Source organism: Periplaneta americana, chromosome 17 (assembly GCF_040183065.1).
Source record: "Periplaneta americana isolate PAMFEO1 chromosome 17, P.americana_PAMFEO1_priV1, whole genome shotgun sequence".
NCBI classification, from domain to species: Eukaryota; Metazoa; Arthropoda; class Insecta; order Blattodea; family Blattidae; genus Periplaneta; species Periplaneta americana.
Window position 1 is genome coordinate 79,600,372 of NC_091133.1, and position 27,742 is coordinate 79,628,113.

Sequence of the window (27,742 nt, forward strand, 5' to 3'; positions counted from 1 at the left end):
ACCAGGTGAAGGATTACAATGCATGCGGAAGAAATGACGAACTCTACCAATTATTGTTCTTCAGAACTTTCTCGAAGGAAGTCCAATAATCTTTTTATTTCTATATCAATGCATCTTGCCGTGGAGATGCTCTACTCCAATATTACGTATTTTATTATATGTATGGAAAATTAATATAATCCAACATAAATACTCAGTTGTCTTACAAGAATATCTCTGTACTTTTGTGCACAACACTTTCGAACTGTCTTTGAGTTCGTTCGACAATGGGCTCCTCTGGTATTTTCTTGAGAGATAGTGGTACTTCTTCCAAGTTGCTACTTTCTGGCATGATTAGTTTGTTTATAATTTGGGAATATCTTTGAAATTCTGTTAGATAAACAACATATAATTTTCTTTTAATTATGGGGACATCAAGGTTGTCACTATTTTCGCTGCAGCATACTCGTCACCAATAGATTTATTATGTTGACTGCCGTCTTATAATTTTGAGAATAGCAAAGTATTGCTTCTATATAGGTGACTTACCGAGTGAGCGAGTGTAGAAGCAAAGGAATTCCAGGTGCCTTTTCCTCGAATACTTTTATTTCGGATGGAGCCTTTACAAATATCTTTTCATATTAGAGATATAGCTGCTTACACTGCTGCAACACATGGAGTCAATACAATAGATCATCTTTGACTGCGCGCGTAGTCACGACTGAGTTGTAACGTATAACTTCTGAGCATGAAATGGTTGTACGTCAGTTGCAGTAAGATTACTGCTCTCAGTGCTTTCTCCGTACGTCAAGGGACGTGATGTCTTGTCGATGTGTAGGGACCTAAAATCCGCTGTATGGTTATCAGTAATCGAAACGATTGATAATATGAGTGGATCGGGGGAAGATGCCTCACTTTTTCTTTGATTGAAAATTTAAGATACTGTTCATTTAGTTTCGAATTTCATATTGAAATACCAAAGTGTGGAAGGTATTTTTAAACTATATATTTGGTAGAAAACAGAAAACATTAATTACTTTGTTTATAGATACAGGTTTTCTTCTTACCTGCACTGTAAGCATCTTTCCCCGATAGTCGGGTAAGATGGCAAATAAAATTAACACATTTACTGATATATGCATTTTCCCTGAAATTAGTTTGATATATGTACAGGGTGCGTCAGAAAGAACGGATGGATTTCACATGGCAAGAAAATTGTAAAGATTCATCAAATCAAAAATTTATTGTTATCAACATATTCACCAATACATGCAGTTTATTTATGTAAAACAACATTATCCATATGATGTCCTTGGCTTTCAATACAGGCATCGAGGCGTTTTCTGATGTTCGCCATCACTTTCACAGTCATAGCTGGTGCAATTGCCACGATTTCTTCACGAATCGCTGTCTTCAGTTCGTCCAGTGTATGTGATCAGTGTTTACAAACTTACGCCTTCAAATGGTCCCAAAGAAAGAAGTCGCAGGGCGCGAGATCTTACCGTAGCCTCGGACAATCTCAGTGCAATAGAATGTCGTCCAGGTGATTTCTTCTTTAATGTTGAACCTGTGATACGAAATGAAGCCACCCACCGCAAAATTGTATTCCGAGTTGGAATCCTAGCGTGACATCCGATGTCGAAATGAGTCCTGAGTGGCGTTCACAGACTCTTCATTTTTCAAAAATGTCTCTACGATGAAAGCACGTTGTACACCAGATCAACACCATATTCTCAACTGAAACTGCATTATATGGCTGACCCAACAGTCGTGGTCCCCCTCACTATATCTCTCTCCTCATTGCGTATCGATAGTTTGAAATCCATCCGTTCTTTCTGACGCACCCTTTATATAACAAAATCGGCTTAATCTAAAGCTCATGTATACTTTCTCACTCGTTTATCACTACTTAGGAACGCAGCTATTGCATATATTTCATTTCCTTGTGCAAGACTCGTGAAATCACTTCTTGAACAGAATGAATTCAATCCAGTTCATTTTTTGTCATCATTCCTTTTTAGGAGGCGTTAAGGGTACGGTAAGAGATCTCGTATGCTTGCGAGGGTCTAAAACAGTACATACCCTCTGTTATAACATGTTCCATCGCAAGTTGAAGACTGTTCTCAATGCACTGATTCTATCGGAGATATTCCCCGCAATAAAACAAAAAATAAAACTCTTATAACAATATGCCGTCTTACCCCGAAAAAAAAGTTATCATCTTCCCCAAGTATCGGAGTAAGACGTCTAGTGCTGTGACGCAACCTAAGGTGGCGGAACAAGGTCGTTGGTTGTTAACATTACAAACTTTGGAGCCTTTACTACAATATCCATTACAAAGGTTTGACAGTTTTTACGAATTCAAGGATGTATTAAAATTTTAACATACCTTTGCAATTATTTTATAGCAGAAGATGAGCTGTTTTCTTGCTTTTCTTCTTCTCACAACAAGAACACGTGGCAAAATGAGTTAGCTTCCACTCTACAGACATTCAGCTGTCTCATTGATCATGAAGACATGCGCGTGGCTTTCTCTCTTGGAAGAATGTGAAACTACAAAGAAATGAGCATTTTCCCCGATAGCCATCTTCCCCCGATTCACTCTATATATATGTACAGCAATAATTCGCTGTTTTACCGCTGATCCGTGTCATATTTTCATTCGTCTTCCCGTGATACCTTATAAAGAGCCAAACTTCACTAATGGAAGCCTTCACTGGAAAACATTTCTCAATATATGTGGTACTTACACAATTTCTTACCCTTTGAGATACAAGAGTTGCTTATTCATTTAAATACAACCACTTTTCAGGCACACTCAGGAAAAATATACTTCACGAAATATTTCATTTTCATATAAATGTAATATGTTTGATCCTGAGTGTAATTCACTCTCTCTGCTTACTCAAGGACACTAGTAAAATATGCGCAGTGTGCCCATGTGTCTCTGTCAGCTGTTACTGGAATTCCATTTCCCTGCAAAGTTCTAACTTCAAAAACCGATGTCAATAGTGCAGAGAATCTCCGCTCCAACAAAATTTAATACCAGTTCAAATGGCAATACAGTCTGCTGCCCTCACACATGCACTCAAAAGTAAAGCTAAGAGAGGAAACGGGCTCGGAAATATTCATGAGCAGGCGTCGAGATAGCAGACATGTATTGGAAACGTTTTCTCATGTAGTGTCCATATGTTTCCGTAACAATAGAACGTTTAAGAGATACTTTCATATTTTGTTAAGGTTCTAGTGTATTTCATTAAGTATAAATATGGGTTGTTTCTGACTTTCTTAATGTAGTAAGTACAAAGGGATGGTACTGTTATACTGAAAAAAAAAAATACAGTATATATTTCGAAATTTTGACGGATATTGACATTTTTGACAGTCCTGACGTCGAAAAAAAAATTGTTTAGCGAGCTGTCTGTTTTTCAGTGTAGGCAATTCCTCTTTGGTTAATGGGAAGATACTGTTCACATCAGTAATGGATAATTTTCTTTTAGGAATACAGTATATACAATATGATAGATATAACATAAAACTAAAATTGTTATGAAATCAGGAACAAAAACGGCGAAACACTTCAGGAATCACGACGATAATTTTTTTGTGTATATTTTTAGTGGTTATTTTAAAACGCCTTATCAGCATTTATGTGCATCTAGCGTCTGAATGATATGAAGATAACAATGCCAGTGAAATGAGTTCAGGATCCAGCACCGAAAGTTATCCTGCATTTGCTCTTAATGGATTGGGGAAAAACCTTGGAAAAAAACCTCAACCAGATTAATTATCCCAACCAGGATTTGAACCCGGGCCAGCGCGTTTCACTGTCAGGCATGCTAACCGTTACTTCACAGCGGTGGACTTTTTTGTATAATGAACTGACAACTGGACGATGAAGCTACTTCAACTAAAATTAATAATTGATGGTGCAATAGAAGAAAGAAGAGTTTTATTCATGTGTACAAAGTATAGCTCCAGAGACATCCGGGGGCAGTAATTTCCACTTGGAAGCTTTGTAGGTGGCTACAAAATACATTTGGAAAAATAAGAGATTTTATTTACTGCAGTAAATCTATATTTGCACGAAAAGATATTCAATTTTTAACATTTCATTCAGTATTAATTAGAGTTTCCAGATGAAAGATACCTAAAGTAAAAATAATTACGGTATACTGTAAATTGAAACGTATCTATCCATGTATCCATCCATCCGTCCGTCCGTCAATCCGTCCATCCGTCCATCCGTCCATCCATCCATCCATCCATCCATCCATCCATCCATCCATCCATCCATCCATCCATCCATCCATCCATCCATCCATCCATCCATCCATCCATCCATCCATCCATCCATCCATCCATCCATCCATCTATCTATCTATCTATCTATCTATCTATCTATCTATCTATCTATCTATCTATCTATCTATCTATCTATCTATCTATCTATCTATCTATCTATCTATCTCACACACTTTCTATTTCCGGTTTCGCAATATTGTCTTCCAAAGTTTTGTTCATTTTCCTCTCAAGCGTATGAGCCAGCTGTTGACATTGGCCGAGCTCAAACGATTTCAAAACCGTAGGACAAGTTTACATATGGGTTGTGACTAGTCAAGCTGAAAGTTTATTACAGATATTCAGCGTCGTTTTAGGACTAAATATTGACATGTTTCTATCATATATATATATAGTACCCTAGACTATTCCGATTCTTTATTATTTTGGAGATTCACATTCATATTACAGTCTAAAAAACGCTAAACAAGCGTTAACATACTTTTAACTCAGATAGCCACATCACTCATCACGCATGTGGTGTCGAAGTTGTTTACAGAGCTCGGTCAATGTGGCCAGGAGCTGCATGTGCTTGAGATATTCTTCTTGAGATATGAGACTTCGAGATATTCCCTTTGCGATACCCAAACCGATATTACATGTAATAAATGGACTAATATTCAATATAGATATCTTAGTTTGATTATATTTTAGCCGGATTTATAGATCAACATCTTTTTAACAAAGTAAACTGTGTTATTACTTTTCGTAGTACTTTAACAAATTGTTAGAGAAACTCATTATCACCTAGAAATTAATGAAGAATGCTCAAAATTTTTTCACCGCCCAAACAGGCAATTTTTCTCGATTACTGTTACTACTATTATAGTTATTGCAAGGCAATACAGCAAGTGGACAGCTTCAAATACTTGGCTTGGCGGGAGTCCGAGTTGCTGTGGCCGGTGTGCGAGCCTCCGTGCGCTGGCCGCAATGTGAAAGAAAAGCACGTATTATACTATACTATACTATACTATACTATACTATACTATACAATACTATACTATACTATACTATACTATACTATACTACAGTGGTTTCCAACCTTTTTTGAATAACAACAGACTTTGCTGAAAGCCTACGATATCGCGACACACTTACTTGATTATTATTATTATTATTATTATTATTATTATTATTATTATTATTATTAATGATAACTATTTGTCTTCTGTACAAAAAAAAGTGGTTGAAATCTGTGCAGAATACTTTATAGCGGACGGAGAGATGGGGTGTCAAAATTATCAAAATTAGTCCTGAACTGTGTGCAAAATATTAAACTTCTGCTCTAATTTTAGGATTAAAAGAGATTACTGTTCACTGCACGGAAATTTTGTCATTTTTAACCTACTTCTCGTCCAATTGATACTTTTAAGATCTAAGCGGAATTAAAAGAAGATTTATATTAAAACATAGATATTTACACATATTTCGGTTCCACGATGAAAAATGCAACAAAAAGGTGCCGTTTCAGCGCGTTCCGCCAGAAAAAAAACGATAACTTCTATGTAGTGTCGAACATCCAGTGTTGTAGATAGAATTCTAAAAAAAAAAACAAGCGGAAACTTGAATGGTATTAGAAAAAAACAAAGATAAGTGTCAAAAATCCCAACCTATCTATGCTGGATGTCCGATAAAGAGTTTTATTACTGTTTTTGAAAACTCGCCTATTTAAATTAATGTGAAGTCTGCCCTTGGTGGGTTGCACAGAGTTTCTCTATATGTGGCCTTATGATTGGGAAACTCAACTGAGCATTGTTGCAGATGTTCACGTTTCTTTAGTAAAGTCTGTCTCAAAATAAAATGTACTATATCAAAGACTTCGTTGCAAATAAAAAAAAATGCGTTGTAAAGAGACTATCAGGATGCAATATATATATATATATATATATATATATATATATATATATATATATATATATATTTCAATTCCAAAATTTCGCGACATGCTACATGTAGCTGCGCGACACACCAGTTGCAAACCCCAAATATATTTATTATATATTACATTATATTACATTACATTACATTACTTTACATATTATATTATATTATATTATATTATATTATATTATATTATATTATATATTATATTATATTATATTATATTATATTATATTATATTATATTATATTATATATTATATTATATTTCTTGTAACTCTACTGTTATTGTTCTCATGTGAATTAATATGAATTACAAAATTTCAGAGATCATTTGACATACTTCATTCTGGACCACACAGATAGGCTTACGTATAGCAATATCAACATTTCTATATATTCCTAATTTCGTTATGTCCATAATCTGATAGGCATTTATATACTGTTTAGTTTTATTAAGAAACCCATACATTATTTATTCAATTATAGGATTCATTTCGCAAACAAATTTATTTTGTATACTTACCAACTTAAGAATAGCCTATATATTTTTCGGAATATTTTGAGTTTCTCCTATACTGTATACATGTTATGATCTAATTGATGGATAGCAAGCAATTGAAATTATTTGATAGGTTACGGAGAACATAACAATTATATTCCTGCTAATGAGTTGTAATGAGTTAACCAGTAATACTGGTTTTCTATTAACATTTCTACTTTACGAAAACAGTAAATCTGAAAGAAATTTCCACTCGAACTATGCATTACTCTTATACTTATTTCTCAAGAGACCAGGTCCGCTCCGAAGGAACATTGAAATTTCTTTCACATCAATCAATTCAGCCCTGCTAATACAAGTCACAATTAAGTGAGAACTTTTTCAATTTATAACTTACATTTAACACTATGATTATGTCTACAATTTATCATTTCGTCAGTATGGGAAAGAGAATGTTAATTAAGAATTTGAAAGTGATATTCTATGATTTTAAGATTCACGAAGGACAACTAACTTAGATAGACGTGCACTAAATACATTTTAATTTCCGATTGAGTAAAAAAACACGTCGAAAAATACCTGTCACATTTTCAGATACCTTTCTATCCATCTCATCTCACTGTCACAGATCTCTTTAAGATATTCTGCGCAGTGTGCAAATATGAAATTAAATATGCCGTTCATACATATTTATTCATTCGAATGAAGGTACCTAAATCGTTTTCAAAAACAGACTTTCATGGACAATTGATTTATTCTTAGATTCTCTGATTTAAACCCGTTCAACGTCTCTCCACCTATAAAGGCTGGTTCACAATAAACCGGAAACGAGAATCGTAATGAAAACGAAAACGGTAAAATTGTTAAAATTTGTACATTTAAATGTGAGCATTCACAATTAACGAAAAGCTTTCTGGAGCCCATGATCGGGAACGGAGAGTTGGCCAAGTTTCAACTTTGGCGTTCATGTTTCCGATCACAGCCCACTAGATTCATTCTATTTCCATCTAAAAGCTGTTTTGTCGTCATATATTTTGTAGCAAGAAGACCGTGACATAACCTATGCATTATTTTGTTCTGTGCTGTGCATCATGGAGCAAGTTTTATTTGATGAGAGTCTAATATTGAGTGTTGAGGAAAATCCTCACGTTTATGATAAGCGACGCGCCTCGTATAAAGATGAGAAAATGAAGGAGAATATGTGGCTTTCAATAGCTGCATCTTTGAACACCGATCGTAAGTGAATCATATTTTATTACTGTATTGGTTGTATTACACACTACATATCCATGCTTCAATTCAATAGTTACTATTGTGTTAATTTTTGTTCTATTACAAATGTTTCTTCTCTAATTATTTTACGTTATGGTAGACTTAAAATGGGTTGTGATAATAAAGATGCATGGGCATATTTATAGCACCGTACCTAGTGAAATGTTTCAGTTGAAATTTCGAAGTTGGTTAACCTGTGTTTATGATGGCTGCCTTGTACTCATGAGAGAACGCCATTGGTCAATTATACACAAATAACATCAGAATGCGTAATATCGACTTTACATATCGTTATTGACATGCATATCGATATGCATAGTCGTCTACGTTCTCAGTTTATTGTGAATCAAAAATTTTCATATTCACGTTCTCTGCTTCTCGTTTTCATTCTGGTTCTCGTTCCCGGTTTATTGTGAACCAGCCTTAATTCTCGGTGACCTACTGGTGATCACGCTTGCAATTCAATTCGACGTTTAACGGGTCAAAGACAACGGATTTTTAGGGGTATAAAAGCTTAGCACGACTTTCTCTAGAAAAGAAGTGAATTTGTGGGTCTCCTGTGTTATATATTCGTATAAGTATGTGTATCATTTTACCTTTTAGGTGTGTTTCCAAATTATATGTAATACGATTTGTCAAATCTGGCAACCTTTTCATAAGGGAAGCTAAATTTATTATTATTATTATTATTATTATTATTATTATTATTATTATTATTATTATTATTATTATTTTACCTGGTAGAGAACTGGAGACAAAATTCTTTGAGTAAAACTGCTAGTACTGAATATGAGTTCTCCTATCAGGGAACTACCGTGACGAAAAAACATTCCATTCAATGGGGTTTAAATACAGAAAAACACCGACATCGTACATCAGCAGTTGAATCCACAAGAAGGAGATTTGGCGCTCATCTTAACTCAAGTGCAATACTGCCGCGACTTGGAATATGAAGACATCTGCACTACCGATCAAAAGTTTTCGATCACCTATCACAACTATGGATTTGTGGTTAAAACAGGGATTTTGTTTTGAATATTCTATCATATCATAATGCTAGAGAAAGAAAATATTTAGTTTTTTTGGTCTATTTAGTTTTTACTATGTGTTTGTACATAGAAATAAAGTATAGAGCTGTTTTCATAGCTCATCGAAAACTTTTGAACATAGACGGAGTTATGGGAGACATGGGGGGCAGTGCCCCCCCCAAACTTGTCTGAACTTTTTTTTTATTAACATTAGAAAATATTAAATGTAGGGTATAAGCTGTCGAAGAGATAAATTAAAGAGGAATTTATTGAAGAATTAAGTTACTTGAGAGAGAAATAATTTAATAAACGAAATATGATTGAATGAACAGACGAATACATTATTGAATCAATGAATCAATGTACAAATTAATGGTTGAATGAATTAATGAACGAATGGGTAAACACATCAATTAACGACTTATTAATAAGATAACTTTTCAATAAATAAAAGAAAGAAGAAATTAAACATTTTAATGATTATCAAAATAAAATACTAATTAGCAGTAAAGCAATTTTAAAATTATGAGAAAAATGAAGTGAAATAACATACCAACGATTAATTGATCGAAAGAATTAATGAGCTAATTAATTAAGGACAGAATTGATTAATTAATTTAGGGATGAATCTACGAATGAACTAAAATACAAATGGAGTAATAAAGTTTTGATCATTGGTTAGCAAGTTACACCGACTTCTGAACTTCTAGAAAATGGTAAGAACGTAGTTTAGACATAGAAAGACTGAACTTAACTTCCGTATAATTTTCCTCCCATTCTGAAGGGGTGAAGGTTAGAATGTCTGAGCTTTTATTGCGTTGGAATAAGCATTCTTGACGTGTACGACAATGTTCTCATCAGAAGAGAATCAGCCAAGTGTGGAAATGTCCGTGTTTAAGTAAGTAATATGTAAGTCAGGGGGTAACGAGGCAACTACCAACTTCGTATGGAGGTTGGGGGTGGGAAGGGTGAGATTACGTCGACTTGGATGCACTCCAGAGCAGAGAGGAGCGCGAGCTCCTAGACCTTCGATTCTCATTCCGGGAAGGAAATGGAATGTGACATTGGCAATTTCCCGTGACGCCTTCCTTTTGTTTTGTGTAGTCTTCCCAAGAAATAACCCAACAGGCTCTCCTTCATACCACATTACATATCCCGAGAATTCAAACATGTGGTTTAAATGCGCTTTAAAATAATCAGTGTAAACTCTACCATGTAGGAATTCCTAATAACGATAATCCTCGATAGAGAGTTGGATAAAGTGTTTGCCAAAGAGGATTTTCATCACCTGAGCGTTATCCCCGCCCCCATCATCCTTTCAATCAATTGCATCAGTCACTTTTGAAAATAATTTAAAGTAGATATTCTCTCGTAAAGGATTATCTCCTAGAAGTTTCCTTATATGAAGGGTTTAGAACCATAGTGGGCGAAGCGCCATTTCATAAACCATAGAAAACAAGGATTAAAATGAAGTTATTACCATAATTCTAAGGAAACATATAGCAAGTAATATAAAGTATACACATTAAAACTAAATTGTATGTCAATCTTCATTAAACTATGGTATTCACTTAACTTTAACCCTTGCTTTCCCTTTTTTTAATAAATGGCGCTTGGCCCACTATGGCTCTTAACCCTTTATATAATCATGCAAATGCATTTCTTTTTCACTGTTTACCAAGTATTACAGTTAGTATGAACAGCAATAAATTTGTTATATGTGTTTCTGTGCTTTAAAGATATCTGCGTAATATAGCATTTATTTATTTATTTATTCATTGATTAGTACATTCATAGAATAACACAGAGGTTTATTTATTTATTTATTTATTTATTTTCTTATTTATTTATCTATTTTATTTAGTTATGTGCTACAACAGAGCAGATCCTCCAATTACATATGGTATTTAATATTTGAGGAGAAAAATTCGCTCCGGCGCCGGGGATCGAACCCGGGTCCTTGGTTTTACATACCAAGCGCTCTGACCACTGAGCTACGCCGAATCCAATCCACAGCACCGGACCGAACCCTCCTCCTTCAATGTTTCCCTTTGTGGCCTGACTCGAAGTTAGGCATATATGTTGACGTATATGTCCAATGTCAACTGCCATTATATTAGGAGCGCACTCAGTTGAGTGACTTTTTGGTCGGGATTCCGCAGTTAAGTGCACAGTATAATATTCTCATAGCTAGCATTGCATATGTCTGTACAGATTACTGTGCACTTAACTGCGGAATCCCGGCCAAACAAGTCACTCAACTGATTGCGCTCCTAATATAATGGCAGTTGACATTGGACATATACGTCAACATATATGGCTAACTTGGAGTCAAGCCACAAAGGGAAAGTTTGAAGGAAGAGGGTTCGGTCCGGTGCTGTGGATTGGATTCGGCGTAGCTCAGTAGTCAGAGCTCTTGGTACGTAAAACCAAGGATCCGTGTTCGATCCCCGGCGCCGGAGCGAATTTTTCTCCTCAAATATTAATTGTCAATATTATAGATATTATTCTGTTGGACAAATTAATAAATCTATAATAATCTATAATACATATGTTATGTTGTACACAAAATAAAATTATTACTGATAGAGAGAGAGAGACGAAACAAAGGGAAGGGGGTAAACAGATGAGAGAAAAAGAAAAGGGAGGCTTAGACATGTGCCACCAACCGTGAACTTCAGGATCTCCAATAATAATATTTCGCACGAATTACCGCACCCAATTTGAACAACACAGTACTCGCACTTACTTATAACTAACTAAAAACACTCATACCCTAGACGAATTTCAATGTATCGTCGTCGTTCCTGCAATAACTCCTATGTGTCATATTTATCGATTTTCTTGTTTTTGCTCTATTAAATAACTTAAATAGTGATACAGCAAATAATAAAATCTCCTATATGTAATTATATTTCTTTTTTACGAAGATGTAAGAATTGACAGTCATCTATATACTGTAAGGATGTATAAATGTGTTTTTTTATACTGAAAAATTTTATATTTTGCACATGGGCGTTATTGCAGGAACAACGACGATATTATCCTTGCTTACAAACAACATCAACGCTGAGACGTAACCTTTGCGTGTATCACATTCGTATGTAGACGAGTACTTTCCCCCGCTTTTATTTTGGTTTCTATAGGCTACATAACTAGCGAGAATGTGGAACCACATTTTGTAGTCAGCACGAAGCTTATTTTCTTTTATGCTCGACCATGCCGAAATGTACTAATTATACATCTGGTAGCAGTCCTTTAATGCATGTCATTAAAGTACACCTACTCATTAAAGTAAAGGTCTTCAGCCAATGATAACTCAGCTTACATGTTTTAAGCTAATGACAAGTTAGCTTTGTACCGTTATAAAACCGCAAGTATCGATTATTCTCGGATATGCAATAGAAAGAGAATTAGCGAAAAGTCACGGAGGCTGGAAATCCAATACTGTCGCAGAAGGTTATGTTCTGTTACTATAATAATTAGCGTTAATTGTAAATAATATTCAAATAAATTCAATTTGTCATCTCGTTTTTCAATGTCGAATTCAATAATCAAGGTTATAATATTATCAAGTTTAACGGGACTACGTCAAGGTCAATGACATTATTGTTCCTCGGAAAAAATCAATACTTTCGCGTCTGCGCACATCTCACAATTCACGACCTAGAACAAGGTCACTTCCGATCTTGTCAGTTACAAATAAAATGTATAGGCCTACATCTGAATACCGGTAATTTCAAGTTAAAAATATGGTCGAGCATAAAAAGTCGTATGAAACTTGCCTATAATGGTAATTAAGAAGCTCGTATGAAAATTATGAAACTCGCTTGAGCTCGTTTCATAAATATTCATACTCGATTCTTAATTACTATCATTATAGGCTCGTTGCATAATGTACTATTCCTAGGCCATCGCTGATCTTACGTTATTGATTAACACGTTAATAAAAAATGAATTGCTATGAAAAGAAACGGTGGTAAAGCGAATACCGGATAAATACAAATTTTTAGGAGGCTAAGTACATCAGAATTCATGAAATTTTCAAGAGGATTTATTGTGAATATTTTTCAACGCTGTTAACAACCAAATAACGCTTCTTAACAGAACATTAAGTGCCAAATCGAGCGTGGATGTGTTCCAGCGTTTCCCCCAACTCCTAGTTGCCGCTCGGTTAGATTAAAATTTTCGATAATACACGAGCGTATCCACAAAATATATTGGTGACAATTACCTGAAGTATCGATTTTGTATAGGACTAACGTTCTAACTAAAACAGTTGCATAACAGATTATAATTCACTTCTATTGAAACTACATAGAAAAATTATAGATAGGAAAATATATGGAAGGCGATAGATTATTGATTATACTAAAGAAAGAGCATATTGAAAATTAGATTTTGCACCAAAATATTTCAAACCAGTAAGAAATAAATTTTTCATATGAAAGAATGGCGTCGTTTTGTTAAATCGGCAGAAAAGTTAGGCCTATTAATTTGTATCATATTATATTCAAACAAACTGTTGACCGTTTTCAAGGACTTGATTAGGTCAGAGCTAAGCGCACTTAGAAGAAAATCCTTTAACGCCTCTCCGTCCCCCCGAGAAATAAAAATTAAACTATGGTTTATTTAACAACGCTCGCACCTGCAGAGTTTATATGAGCATCGCCGGTGTGCCGGAATTTTGTCCCGCAGGAGTTCTTTTACACGCCAGTAAATCTCCTGACATGAGCCTGTAGCATTGAAACACACTTAAATGTTATCGACCTGGGCCAGGATCGAACCCGCAATCTTGAGCATAGAAATCCAGCGGTATACCGACTATGATACCCAGGCCGACGTCTCCACGAGAATCTTTCAACATTTCAGAAAGTTGTCAGCAATAACAAAGTCAACGGCACTACATCCTGCAGCATATTTTGTTGACTGAAACTATTGAATGATGATACGTGAAGTTTATGATAATGGTGGCGAAATGTGTCCGATGATCCAAAGCTGAAAATGCTCCGGAAAGAACACCAAAATATAATTCGTCCCAACCAGGATGTGAACCCAGGTTCACTAGATTCGTAGCCAAGACAAACTGACCACTACTTCACAGCGATGATCAGGAATCATCTCTAACTTCTTAAATGTTTGCTGTAATAATTTATTTACTTTGTCCAAACTCGAGTATCTTGCATGATATTTTAAATAAAAAATGAATATATTAACGTATTAACGTTTCTGCCTGGATCATTGTTATTTGACATCACGAAGTTGATGATAATGGTGGCGAAATGTGTCCGATGTAATCCAAAGCTGAAAATGCTCCAGAAAAACACCAGCAATACAATCCGTCCCAACCAGGATGTGAACCCACGCTCGCTAGATTCGTAGTCAAGACAAACTAACCACTACTTCATAGCGATGATCAGGAATCATTTTTAACTTCTTAAACGTTTGCTTTAATAATTTATTTACGACTTTATCCTAATTCGAGTATCTTGCATGATATTTTAAATAAAAAATTAATATATTAACGTATTAACGTTTCTTCATGGATCAAAGTGATTCGACATCACAAAGTAGTATTACGTACAATATTATTATAAATCAAATATAATTCAATTAATTTTTACCATAATGATGTAATTATTTGTGTTATTATTCCAGACTTACATCAAATGCAACCTTAAACCCTAGATCATATGTGTAACAGATAGCTCATCCTTATCTTAAAATCGGCAGCACTTTGAAGAGAACAACCGCCAGGATCGCCACCCGTCCACCGTAAACGAACATGAGATGGCAGTACAGTCGCTAAGACAATTCAAATGGGAATTACGACTTGACTCCTTATGTAACAACTAGATGGCAACATAGTAAACGTGACAAAAGTTGTTACCGCCAAAGCCTATAAGGCCGAGCTATCTGGGTATATACGATCTAGGCTTAAACTAAGAACTTCATAACGTAGTTTCAATGAATTCTGTATTTAAAATCTCTTTGAGAGACACCAATATGGAAAATTCTGAAATCTAAATTATCGCTTAAAATTAATAATTCAGTTCTTTTAACTTTGTCTAACACCACCAAATAGAGACGAAATAAACTAATTGAAAGTAAAGTAGAACTCCTCTTGCCCGAAACTCGCTAGTCCGAAATTCCGGATAGTCCGAACATAAAAAAGAAAAGAAGGAGGAGGAAACTGTAACTGAATCAGTTTAATGCTACAGTATTAAACAATTCAGAATGTACAATATTCAATACAACTTACTATCACTAGTGAACGAATTAGATCTCTAAACTGAACAAAGCGGTGGACAGTGAAGGGCTGGGAAGGGTAAGGCGTGGTTTCCCTGCTTGAATTCCTTTCCCCACCATAATCCGAACAGGCCCCGATTACAATTATTTCGGGCCAGAGAGTGGTGCAACTGTACTAAAAGTTTCTAATCTAAGACATACAAACAGTTCGAAAGTAGATCTTTATGTAATCCCAAGTCTTAAAAGAAAATTCTATCACAAATTACAAGAGAAGATAATAATTGAAACTAGCCGTGTATGGAAAGACTTCCAAAAGATTCTCAAAAACTTTGAAATAGCTACAACTTAATGAAATGTATTCGTAAATTGGCACGGTGATAAGTAAGTAAATTTCGGAATATATATTAGGGATATATACTCATAGTCCTGCTGAGAAAGCTAGGGAAGGAGTGTGCTACACTGTTGAGTGTATTAAATTGAATGTTGAACTAAGTTCCAATGATAAAGTTTCATCCCATTAATGTGCAAATGGAGGTAGAGATCTGGCAGCAAATTTTGCTTCCCTCTGATGAGAGTGCTCTCGGTTGCTTCTTAGTAAGAAATTGAATCTATTTCCAATGAAAACTTTACACCAATTCCTTTTGCTTACATACAAAAATAGACTCCTGCATGTGTGTTTAAGTTACACTTAAAAAAATTAAACTTTTGTATTCCATGAAATACTCATTACTTCAACACGATAAATTTATTACTTTAAAATTTGATTAAATATGAAGTTACACAGAATTTGTCCGACTTAATCAAGAAAATTGTACTCTTCTTATTTTCGACTTAGGAATATGGTATGGATTGCCAATAGAGAAAAAAATCACATACGCACACACATGAACATACACACAAAAAACAATTTACCACCCATATGCACACATTTTCTACCTAATGCTTTCAACGTGAAAAGAAACTAGTCGCAAAATTTTTCATGTAGATCTCTCATTCAGGAAAAGGAAGACTTCTTTTACGTGCCAAAAATCTAACCGAGCTTCAGTTCCATTCTGAAGGATTCGAACCCGCTTCCTCCAGGCCTATAACTATAGACAATAATTACTATAGACAACTACCGCGACCTAGGTAATAACCGATTCAGATCTAACTTTGACACCACATCTAACAGCAAAACATGAACCTTTTTATTCGATTATTAACCACTAGATTATTTAGCATTGACGGGATTGGTGATAGCGAGATGGTATTTGGTAAGATGAGACCGAGGATTCGCCATAGACTACCTGACAATCGGCTTACGGTTGGGGAAAACCTCGGAAAAAACCCAACCAGGTAATCAATCCAACCAGGGAATCGAACCCACGCCCGGTGCAACTCCGAATCGGCAGGCAAGCGCCTTAGCCGTCTCAGCTATGTCGGTGGCTAACATAGATTTTAAATGCAACTCGAATACTTGTGTATGTCGTGGCATTATTATTATTATTATTATTATTATTATTATTGTTATTATTATTATTATTATTATCATTATTATTATTATTATATTACAGTATTAATATCATCATAACCATCTTTATCCAATATTTATTGTGTACCCATAAATCTACAGCATCAAGTACGAGTACAGACTGGTTCGCAATAAACCGGAAACGGAAACGACAACGAGAACGAAAACGGAAAAATTGTTAAAATAAATCTATTTAAATTAAGCATTCACAATTAACTTTTGTGAATGCTCACATGTATATACATTTATTTTAATATTATTCCCGTTCTCGTTCTCGTTGTAGTTTATGTTCCCGGTTTACTGTGAACCAGCCTTACTTGGCCACATGTTTGATTTCACATGAGACACGTATGTTTCTCAGTTATTCACATTATATCTTCTAATCCTTTGTTGTGCAAAATTGAGGCCTATCAGCGAGCGAATCTGTCACAGGTTTTTCGTTACGCACACGCCTAAAATACATTAATGTTTTCAAAAGGACCAGAAATTAATCATTTCTACAGATGAGCCGATAATATGCAATGCAACAGTGCTATAGCTTTCGAAGAATAGCTGAAATTTGAAGAAATGTTTGATGGATTTTCTGTTCTCAGATACCACAAAGACAAATACAGACAGTTCTCTAAAGGAAACGTGATTTGACCAATGAAATACAAGCAAGTCTGGATGAACTTGGATTTGCAAATATTGATTCCTCTGAGCAGATAAACGTACCATCTTTACGAAAACTCCTACGAGACAAAGAATTTGACTCCTGGTGTAGCCTACGTTGCTTCAGAAAGGAAAGGGTGTCATTCTATACAAATACACGCCTGGTAATAAATGGCTATGTAAACCGAATGGATTGACTAGCAGCGACTGGAAGGACGCTATTAAGATGACTGCAAATGTATGCCCAGTACGTGCTCTACCAGGTAGGTCTCAGAATGGACATTGTCGGAGAGAGAAAGAAACACTTGCTCATATTCTGGGAGCCTGTCCTCATGGAGAACTACTGAGGAATAGTCGTCACCACAAGATTCGATCCCTTCTAGCATCGGCCCTACGAGGAAAAAATTACCAAGTAGAAGAGGAGGTCCATGGTTTGTCCACAAATGGATCTACAAGGCGCATTGACAACATCGCTACCCCGACAAGATCAACAAGCGGATTCATAATTGATCCAACTGTAAGGATGGAAATGTACGAAAATCAACCTACTGAGGTACATCAGGAAAAATGCGACATATAACGACCCCACTAGGATAAGGAAAAATATAATCTAACGTCGATCGAAGTTACTGGATTACTGACTGGGGCTAGAGGAACCATCACAAAAAGATTCGCGCATTTTTGCATGCAGTTTGTCTAGGACAAACTCCTGTCACTGAAGTATCTCTGTCTGCAGTGAAGGAACCTATAAAAATCCTAATAAACCGTTTCTACACTTAAATAGATTGATCTCTTTCCTATGGCGATCTGCTCACTTAAGTTGGGTCCTGCAACTAGTGCTAAATAGACGACTGTGGTCACCCGATAGCAAATAGATACTAGGAAATTTCATGTTTCTTCTGGAATTAATTATGTTTTGTTTAGTCGCTTTCATTTATTTATAATTGTGTTATTTCTTTTTCTTTTCCTTCCCCAATGTTTTCTTTTTTCCAATTATAATTGTTTACCTACCGTTTTTTAAACAACAATTTTATGGTAAGCTTTATCTTCTAGGCAGCCTTCACTTGGAGGAAGCTGAAGAAAATTCACCTGATAATGGATACAATATAATGCGCTATTCTGACTGGTCCCACAATATTTGCTTCCCGCGATATGGAAATCTGTCCATAGTTGTGGCTATAAAGCACATAAAGCAGTATCTCTATTTTTCTGATCATTTACATTTCATAAAACATAAATTTTACTCCTCCCTGTTTATCATATTTTCTATGTGAAATAGTACGGAACTAGGTGTATGGTAAGTGAAACGAACTGTCGGTGGAATATAATCTTCACAGTTGATGGAAAAATCTTGAATTACCGAGATAAAGCATTAACTTCCGATTCCGTACACCACGAGAATTATTACTGTCAACATTAGGGATCTAATCCAAGATCACGGAACATTAACTCCGCGCTCCAGTATAACAGCTTCCAAAGGGAATCAGAAATGGACTTCCGCGCGGCGCGATATCTGATCCTTGCCGCCACAAAATACAACACAATACAAAGTAGATCAACATTTAAAAATTTAAGGATCGGTATACTAACTTATTACTAACAAACAAGATTTCCTTAGTTGCGCAGTATGCTCTATAATTTGTTTATTTTAAAATGCTTTATCAACTGTGATGGTTATCTAGCGTCTGAGCAAATCTTGGTTCAGCGCCGAAAGTTACCCAGTATTTGCTCTTCATGGTTGAGAGGAAAACAGCGTAGAGATAATTATACAGTATTGACACTTCGCGTCGGTACCTTTGATGTAGCAGGACTGATTTCAATGACCTTCAAACCAGTTTGAGCGTGAGATTCTGCTTTCTCCCATGAGTTGGCACTGACATCACACCAGCTAGCAGTCGACACAGAGGAAATATAACACATACAACTAATACATCTAGATACATTATGTACTCAAAATAAATTGGACCGATGAAATAATAAATCCGTCATTAACTGTAACGTCTAGTCTCTTAGAGTTCCTTTATAATAACAGTTGAGACGTTGATCCCAACAATTAAAATATGTAATTATTTGATAATGGAAAAACAAAACTCCTATGAGAAGTAAAACCATATACCTATATTATATTGTATAAAAATATTAAATGAATTTGATACATAATTTTATAATGTATTATATTATTCTGTAACATAATGCATTATATATAAAATATAAAAAAAATTATTATCACAACTAGGTCGTCACTGAGAAATAACGAAAATCTGTTAACTTGAATTTATTTGAAACAAAGCGGTACTGGATTATGAAATAAGGTAGAAGATGTTTGGATCATGTGTCTCAATTCTATTCTCAATTATTATCTTTGCGTGTGCTCGATTACACTAACCTCTAGCGCTTGAAAGTGGAACTAAACGCCGGCGCACAGAGAAACCCTACTCGCTGGAGAAAACCTTGAAAAAACTGAATCAGGTTAACTTGTCCCAACCAGGATTCGAATGTGGAACCACTCATGTGACAGTCAAAATTGTTAACCCTTATCCAGCGTGGGAATGCTGCCAGTGTTATGGGGACATTTCCTCAAACACTGGCTTTGGAGGAAATATTTTATTTTTAAAATTCAAAATATTGGCCTAATACCGGAATCAACTGCGTTTGTTGACGCAACTTGAAGAGTCTTGAAGGAATTCTGTTGGAAAACGTTCACGAATCTTTGCCACATTTTAATAAAACCCTCAAGGCTCTGCAGAATGAGATCGTTATATATCTCGCGAACGATTGACAAGAAGAATTTGTGTTCTTCACAAACAAGACAGCAGCTCTGCCTGTGGACGATGAGTTCCAGAAACTCTGGCGTTCTGTGGTAGTTGAGAGCACGGATAACCTGAAGATAGAGGAATATCTGGAGAAACAGGGAATCTGCACCATGGAAGATCATAGACCCAAGAAGGCGACACTCCACAAGCGTAAGTAATTGTAATATGACATTATCCTTAAAGTGGCAAAACTTAATTTCTCATTTATTAAACCGTGTCGGACTGTAAAGAAAACAACTATAGCAATGTCCATATTTTATATGTTGTGCAATATTATAGTATTGTGAAATTTTAATTTTCATACCAATTTTTTTCTATTGTTCTATTAAAATTATAGTATACAGCCTATTAACTTGTTGTATCCTATAGGATACATTGCCAATTTAAGGGTTAACCGTTACTTCACAGAAGGACTCGCAGTATGTTAAACTACTATATGATTTAGAATAATAAATTAGTTTATGTGATAGTGTAATGAAATTATTGTTCGATAAAGAGGAATATTGTTTGAATATTAGCAAAATATTAATTGAGGATGTAGCTTAAAAATTTTAAATACAGATCATCATATATTTTGTGCGAGATCGTGCGTATTTGCTTGGTTTCCGCACAAAACCAATACGCGGTAAGTGTGAAATACCACATTCAGTATTCCCAACGTAACACACATAACAATTTCCCTATTTTTAGCGCTTAAGCGTCATATTCATTTTACTGCTTTAGGCTTTTAACATATTATTTTTAAAGACGTTCAACATAGTAATAATTATAAATTGGAAACTTACCACTGCAATTTCACCTAAATTGCACTGTTAATTATTGTTTTTAAATATTAGCAAAAATTAAGTAAACTCTACTACTCCACTAAAGTTATTGCATTCGTGATGCAAGTAACATTAAGGAAGCCGTGAAAAAATCAACAACATTCCAGATGCCGATGTTATTACTGCAATATGTTATATAAATAATATTGTTAAAATATTAAAATGAAAAATAAATCATTACATAACCTTACCGTTTGTTTTAAGTTCGCATTTATAGACTGGGGGAAAAGAAGACAGACGTATATCACGGCCTGCTGCAATATAGTAAACAAAGAAAACATTTTATAGCAATAATGTTGAAGAGATATTTTTGTTTTCCAAAATTGCCGTCATTGAACAGAAACCAAGATGGAGATATCATTGCAACTAATTAGAAATTCCTCTTTCAGGTATGCAATAAACGATCTTCGTACAAAATAATGTACGATACAGGAGCGGTATGTTTGTTTTCATGTTCTCGGAAATTGAAAACATCAACATACCGCTCTTGTAACGCATATTACTATTACTTCTAGTGTAACAACATAGCGCCGAACGACATTTAACAACAATAGTATTTATTTTGTAGATAGTGAAAGCATGCAATCATAGCCACTACTAACGCATGCGCAGCACACTGCACCTATCACTCTCCTCGCGACGAACTGCAAGCAGTCATTCGATGTTGTCTCTCCGTGTCTCCTAGTGCCTGCATGCGACCGTCGCGCAGCGTCTGATTCTGTGTGCACCACATAATAAGAAATGAATGGGAGACAAGTACCATCAGACCAAATGTCGCGTCGCATCTGATCCTGTGTGCACCCGGCCTTAGACTACGGCGCTAAGTGGTGGTCGTTAATATCTCAACGGTTGTAGCACAATAAAGTATAATTCAATATAATACAATTTACTTGATAGGCCTAGTAGAATAAATATTACAATAGTACCAATCAGACTTCCAAATCGAGAGCATGTCAATTTAGAGTTTGGCTGGGAGGAAGAGGAGGCTTACTGGTCATAGCTCTGCCAGATTAAATAAATAAATAATTAAATTGTTTTTTTTTTCCTTATTTAAATCCTGTGTGGCTTAAGTGGTGGTCCTACTACGTGTTGCTACAAAACCAATTATTCCTGCCAACTAGTGAATACAGGGTAATTTCAAAGTTAAAGATGTTATCTAAAAATATTAGAAGGATAACACTAGTCTACAGTGATTTTGCTACTCAATGAAAACAAGTGTACCAACCCTAATTTTTGTGTGCTGATTACTGATGAAGTCCATTTTTTCTATCACTTCACAATTTTAAAGTAAATGAAATTATTTTTTTTAATTTTTACATTTTAATACATATAGATCCATTCTATTTATTTTACTGTGATTTTACTACTGAACAAAAACAGTGTAACAACCATAATTTGTGTGTGCTGATTACAGATCTGATGTCCGTTTTTTCTATCATGTCACAATTTAAAAATAATAACATTTTTAATTATGATGTATAACATATAACACTATTCTCAGTTCAAAACTGAGTGCTCTTGAACTCGAAGCTTGGGACACATTTGTACTAGTGTTAACTAGGATTTTAGGAAATTATAGAGCTGATAATTATGCTGAGCTAGTATATAACATTCTTAGAACATTTCAGAATTTAGGTTGCCGCATGTCTTTAAAAATGCACTTTCTTCATCCACACCTTGACTTTTTTCCAACAAATCTCGGTGCTGTAAGTGACGAATATGGTTAGAGGTTCCATCAGGACATATCAACGATGGAATATAGGTACCAGGATCAATACGGTCCGAACATGATGGGTGATTTCTACAGGTTCCTACAGAGATTAACCACATGCCAACATATGCGGGAAAACAAAGGTCTCAAGCACTCTTAACAGAATTTTTAGTGCTTACTCATATTGTAAATGTATACATTCCAATAAATATATTAAAATAATATAATATAACAATTTACAAGGAAAAACTAAGCTCTATTTAAATGTCTGAATTTACGGTACAGGTATGTACTGAATAGTAAGATTTACAATCAATATTACAGTCCCATAACTAAAACACCTAACGTGCTATGATAAAATCTGATTAGAGATCTGGAATCAGCGCATCAATTTCAGTATAGAACGCTTGAAATTTCCTCAGTAGGAGACAAAAATGTTTTTTTTTTCTTGTAAACCAGTGTAATAAACGATAAAAAATTTTAATGAAAATCCATATATTCGGAGTAAGACTATCACACAGTCGCATTGTAAGGTAAAGGTGCCTAATTCCGTGATACCCCTAATACCGTGATAAAATTTCAATTGAATGCCATAGAGTTGTGGTCTCTGACATTTAAGTTTTTTAAATGCCTAACACATTCCAGGAGATGTCTTCTTTTCAATTCTATTGACTACCCGCCTTTTGAATAGAAGCAATCGACTGCAGAAGCTTTTGTTCAGTGAAAGGTGGTTGACCAGTAAGTTTTTCTTTCTCTTGTGACCGCTCCTGAAGAAACATTTTATATTTGAGGTAAGAATTAATATAACATTATAAAATGATATATTACTGTAGATTAAAGTCAGTGGAATCAATGTGTATGATTATTTAAACATTGTGAGACAATAACAATGCTACAGGAGCTTTCCAATTTTCGGATTTATTTTCATATTTCTCCATCCTGGTTAACTCGACTAATGATACCAATGATGCCAATGCTAAATTGTGAAAATTAGTGTCTATGAAAGAAAATAGTTCGTGGAAATAATAATAGAAATACGTTATAGAAAACGTCAATTATAATTATAATAAAATAATAGGTCACATATTTAACTTAATTACTGCTGTTGTTAGGAAAATAAATAATGAGAAATAATTGTGCTATAATTCAATTTATTGAAATTTAATTTTTATTGAATTTAACTTTCAGTTTATTTTGTTTATAATATATTAATATATAATATGCATTCCTGCAGTTACACAAGTATTTTCTATGAAATTTGTCACTCAGATCCTTTTTCTATATTGTAATTTCTTGCTTAATCCATATTAAAACAATATACCATGACTTTAATGTGTTTTTCCAAATACACGTTTGTTTTCTGAGCAGTTAATGAAGATTATTTCAGTATCACGGAATTAAGATATCACTCTCGGAATTAGGAAACCACTCTCACGGAATTCAGATCCCTGTCACGGATTTAGAAGCCACTGTATAACAATGAAGAATTATATTTATATACTAAACATGTGAAACTGTTGACACTGAATGTTGTAAAAACTGTAGCTAAAGATCCAAATAACGTCATTTAGGTGTTATTTTAAAATTTTTATTACAATTTTTGCATAAATATAGACTTTATTAAATATGTCACGGAATTACGGAACATTACCCTACACTCCCATTCATCGGGCCTCCTTTTCACAAGAAGCGTCATGTTATTGAAGATCTTCTAATAAACGGAAATATTACGTCGTTTTTTTTTTTTTAACGGAGAGGCAACGTTCATATTTTCTACATACAATGGTTGTATCTTACTGTACAGTTGAGTGTGCTACCCATCCACAGCAACCTTCACATCCGATGCAATATGAAATATCTCACGTCAATTTTGTTACGGCCTGAAAAATAAGTTAGACTGGGATATCAATCACAGCAGCCATACATTATGTCTAAATATACGCGGTATGCCAATGAAGCAATGAAATGTGGGGAGCAATCAATCCTAGTGGGTGTGGCGATTGTGTGGATTCATATTCAACGAAACAGTATTTACTTGTAATGTGTACACGTACAGTCCCTTGTCACTTAATGGCAGAATTTTTCAACATGCCACAACATTGCAAAATTTGCAGCAGTGGTGGTTGTGGTCGTTGTGGTAGTAGCATAAATTGTATCAGTAGTAACGGACAGAAACAACAAATTTAATGCTTGTGATCGCAATAATAATAATAATAATAATAATAATAATAATAATAATAATAATAAAACAAGTATGTCCAAAACAGAGCTGTTATTTATGCTCGCTTTAACATCTTTGGTCATATCACGGAGTTAATTTTTGGGTGAAATCAGAAGGCCTGTGTACTATTGTTGAGACTGGTTCTATTGTTGTGAACTAGACTGCGACTGTATATGTATTACTGATTTGTTATGAATATGATTTCGGTGATGAATGAGGCCGGTGATATTCAGGGATGTTGTGTCCCGAGGGAAAACCCTGAAAACCTTAACCAGGAAATTCAAGCCGACCGGGAATCTAACCCGTGCCCTCTGCATAAGAGACCAGCATGCTGGCCCCTACACCACAGAGATGGTCTGTAATTATTTCTGGAATAGGTCTACTGCAAATGTTCACCTAACATTGAAGCACCTACCTATCCACCTATCCATTCACCTGCCTGCCTACCTTTCTATTATTTATTTATTTGTTTTCCTGAATATTTATATTTATTATAGAATATGTGCTAGGCTTGATGTTGAAATTACGGAACCCGGGCCCTCTGCGTAAGAGACCAGCATGCTGACCCCTACACCACAGAGGTGGTCTGTAATTATTTCTGGAATATATCTACCGCAAATGTTTACCTAACATTGAAGGACCTGCCTATCCACCTATCTATTCACCTCCCTGCCCATCTGTCTACCTTTATATTATTTATTTATTTCTCTGGATATCTATATTTATTATATAATACGTGCTAGGTTTGATGTTGAAATTACGGTTCTCAAAACAGAAAAAATGTTTTAATGTGGAGCTTTATATTTCTGTACGTGCAAATGGCCACAGTTTGAAACATTTTTCAGCTGGCTTTCGCCACCGAGTGCACAGTTATGTCAGAAGTTGTCAGGCTTTCATCACAGAGTGCACTGTTATGTCAGAAGTTGTCAGGCTTTCGTCACAGAGTGCACTGTTATGTCAGAAGTTGTCGATACTTCTGGGAATGCATAGTTACACGACGAATACATTTTCCCTATCCATCGCATTCCTCTGGCCTTAAAAACTAACCGATTTCCACGTATATGATGTGTTATAGAAGTCCATCTTTATGGAAAATCCACCTACAACATTTGGTAAATTTTCAAAGGTAAATCACATTAACTACAATTAAAATTGAAGCAGGGAATTTTGGACTGAAAGCCCAAACATATCAGACCTTGCATTTGGAAGGGAATATTTTTATCAACAATAATCTCACTAGAGGTTTTTATATATCTAGAGAAAATCAAAACTCGAGTGGAATTTAATTGACCATTATATGATTAGAAGAAAGTATATACGAATTAGAAAAAATGAAGTACTCTTAATACAATATAATATTGACTTATTAAAATACTAAACTATCTCGAAAAAGTATTATTATTGCAACCCATGATTAGCCTACAAATATTTCGCTAGATGGTAGTAGTGTGTTAATATGAGCTGTTCTCTTGTTACTATTTGTGCCAACTGTACGATCTTCATTGAACTCTATGGACGATTAATCAAGAAGGCTTTGTTGATTCAGTTTAATTTTTATTAAAACAGTTGCATTCCACTTCAATTATACTGTATATATATAATATTAAACAATCTCTGATATGTGATTATCCATAAACTCATACAGCAGAAGCTATAACATAACCAAATAATATTATAACATTTTATTCTCACTTTTTACCACCACACCTGTCAACAATGTGACTTTTATTCCTTAATAATTCACTCTACAACAATGGGTACTCCACTCAACACAGCAACACAATAGTCGTTATTGCACTCCACACGACGACAGTGACAATACACGTGTATTATTGAGAAGAACAACAATGTCCTCCTAATTTCAATTAATGTTCACAAAGCACTAAGTGCAGAACAAAACTGTCAGTTCTCAGTTCACAATTCGCTTGCCTTGGCTAGTTCTTCTAGCTCACTGTTCAAGTTCACTGCACGTCGAACTCAGATCCTCCGGTTACGTCGCCGCTGTCCAAGACAAGACTTGAAGGCTGGCTGAAGACTAACTCGCTCACGACTGACTTTCGTCGGCAACTCACGGTGTTATTTATTTACCACGAACATCTAGAATGTTCAGCGTCGCGAAGGTTCTGGACCTCCACAACAATCGGTCTCCAGATGCTTCCTTATTTCCGCCCAATCACAGTCGCTTTTTCTTCCCCCTCACTCCGCACCGCGGCTAGCGTCAAGGGTTCGTGTTTCCGTTTCCCCGCGCTTTCCATCTCGCTGGATGCGCGCGAAACCAGACGCGACCAGAACGTTCTAGACGGGTGCCACAATATAAACAAAATAAATGATATAAAAATTTAAATTAAGGATCATGAAATAAAAATGAATCACTTGAAAAGATACAATGTTGGCAAACAAAGAAACGAATGCTACGGAGGTGATAAAAAACAAAGAAATGCTGGGGATGTGATAAAAATTGAAGGATAAGCAGACATGATGGTTAAATACTTCATTCCGTGCCGCTGTATCGGTCAAAAGTAGTATGACGTAGTAAAAGTGTAATAGTGGAAAGAAACATTTTTCCGACTATTGTTCCTTGCAATGCTAGATTGACTGGCATCGTTTTACTCTTCTCACTGAGAACTATATTATCGTAGTTGAAATAACACAAAACTACACTTTTATTACCACTTCTCGTCATCGCGTCGATAATAATTAACTAACCTTATAAATAACATTAGTGAAACACAAAAAAAAAAAGTCTAAAATTTCAGTTGAT

The 27,742-nt window shown here is 35.1% G+C and overlaps 1 protein-coding gene and 1 non-coding gene across 2 annotated transcripts in view; one reads left to right on the top strand and one right to left on the bottom strand.

Moving 5' to 3' along the window:
* LOC138692672 (zwei Ig domain protein zig-8-like) overlaps window positions 1-27,742 on the top strand; it is a 459,104-nt gene that overhangs the window by 170,083 nt on the left and 261,279 nt on the right. The window lies entirely within an intron of this gene.
* On the bottom strand, window positions 10,934-11,006 carry TRNAY-GUA (transfer RNA tyrosine (anticodon GUA)). Its single transcript has one exon. It is a non-coding gene; the product is annotated as a tRNA-Tyr (tRNA).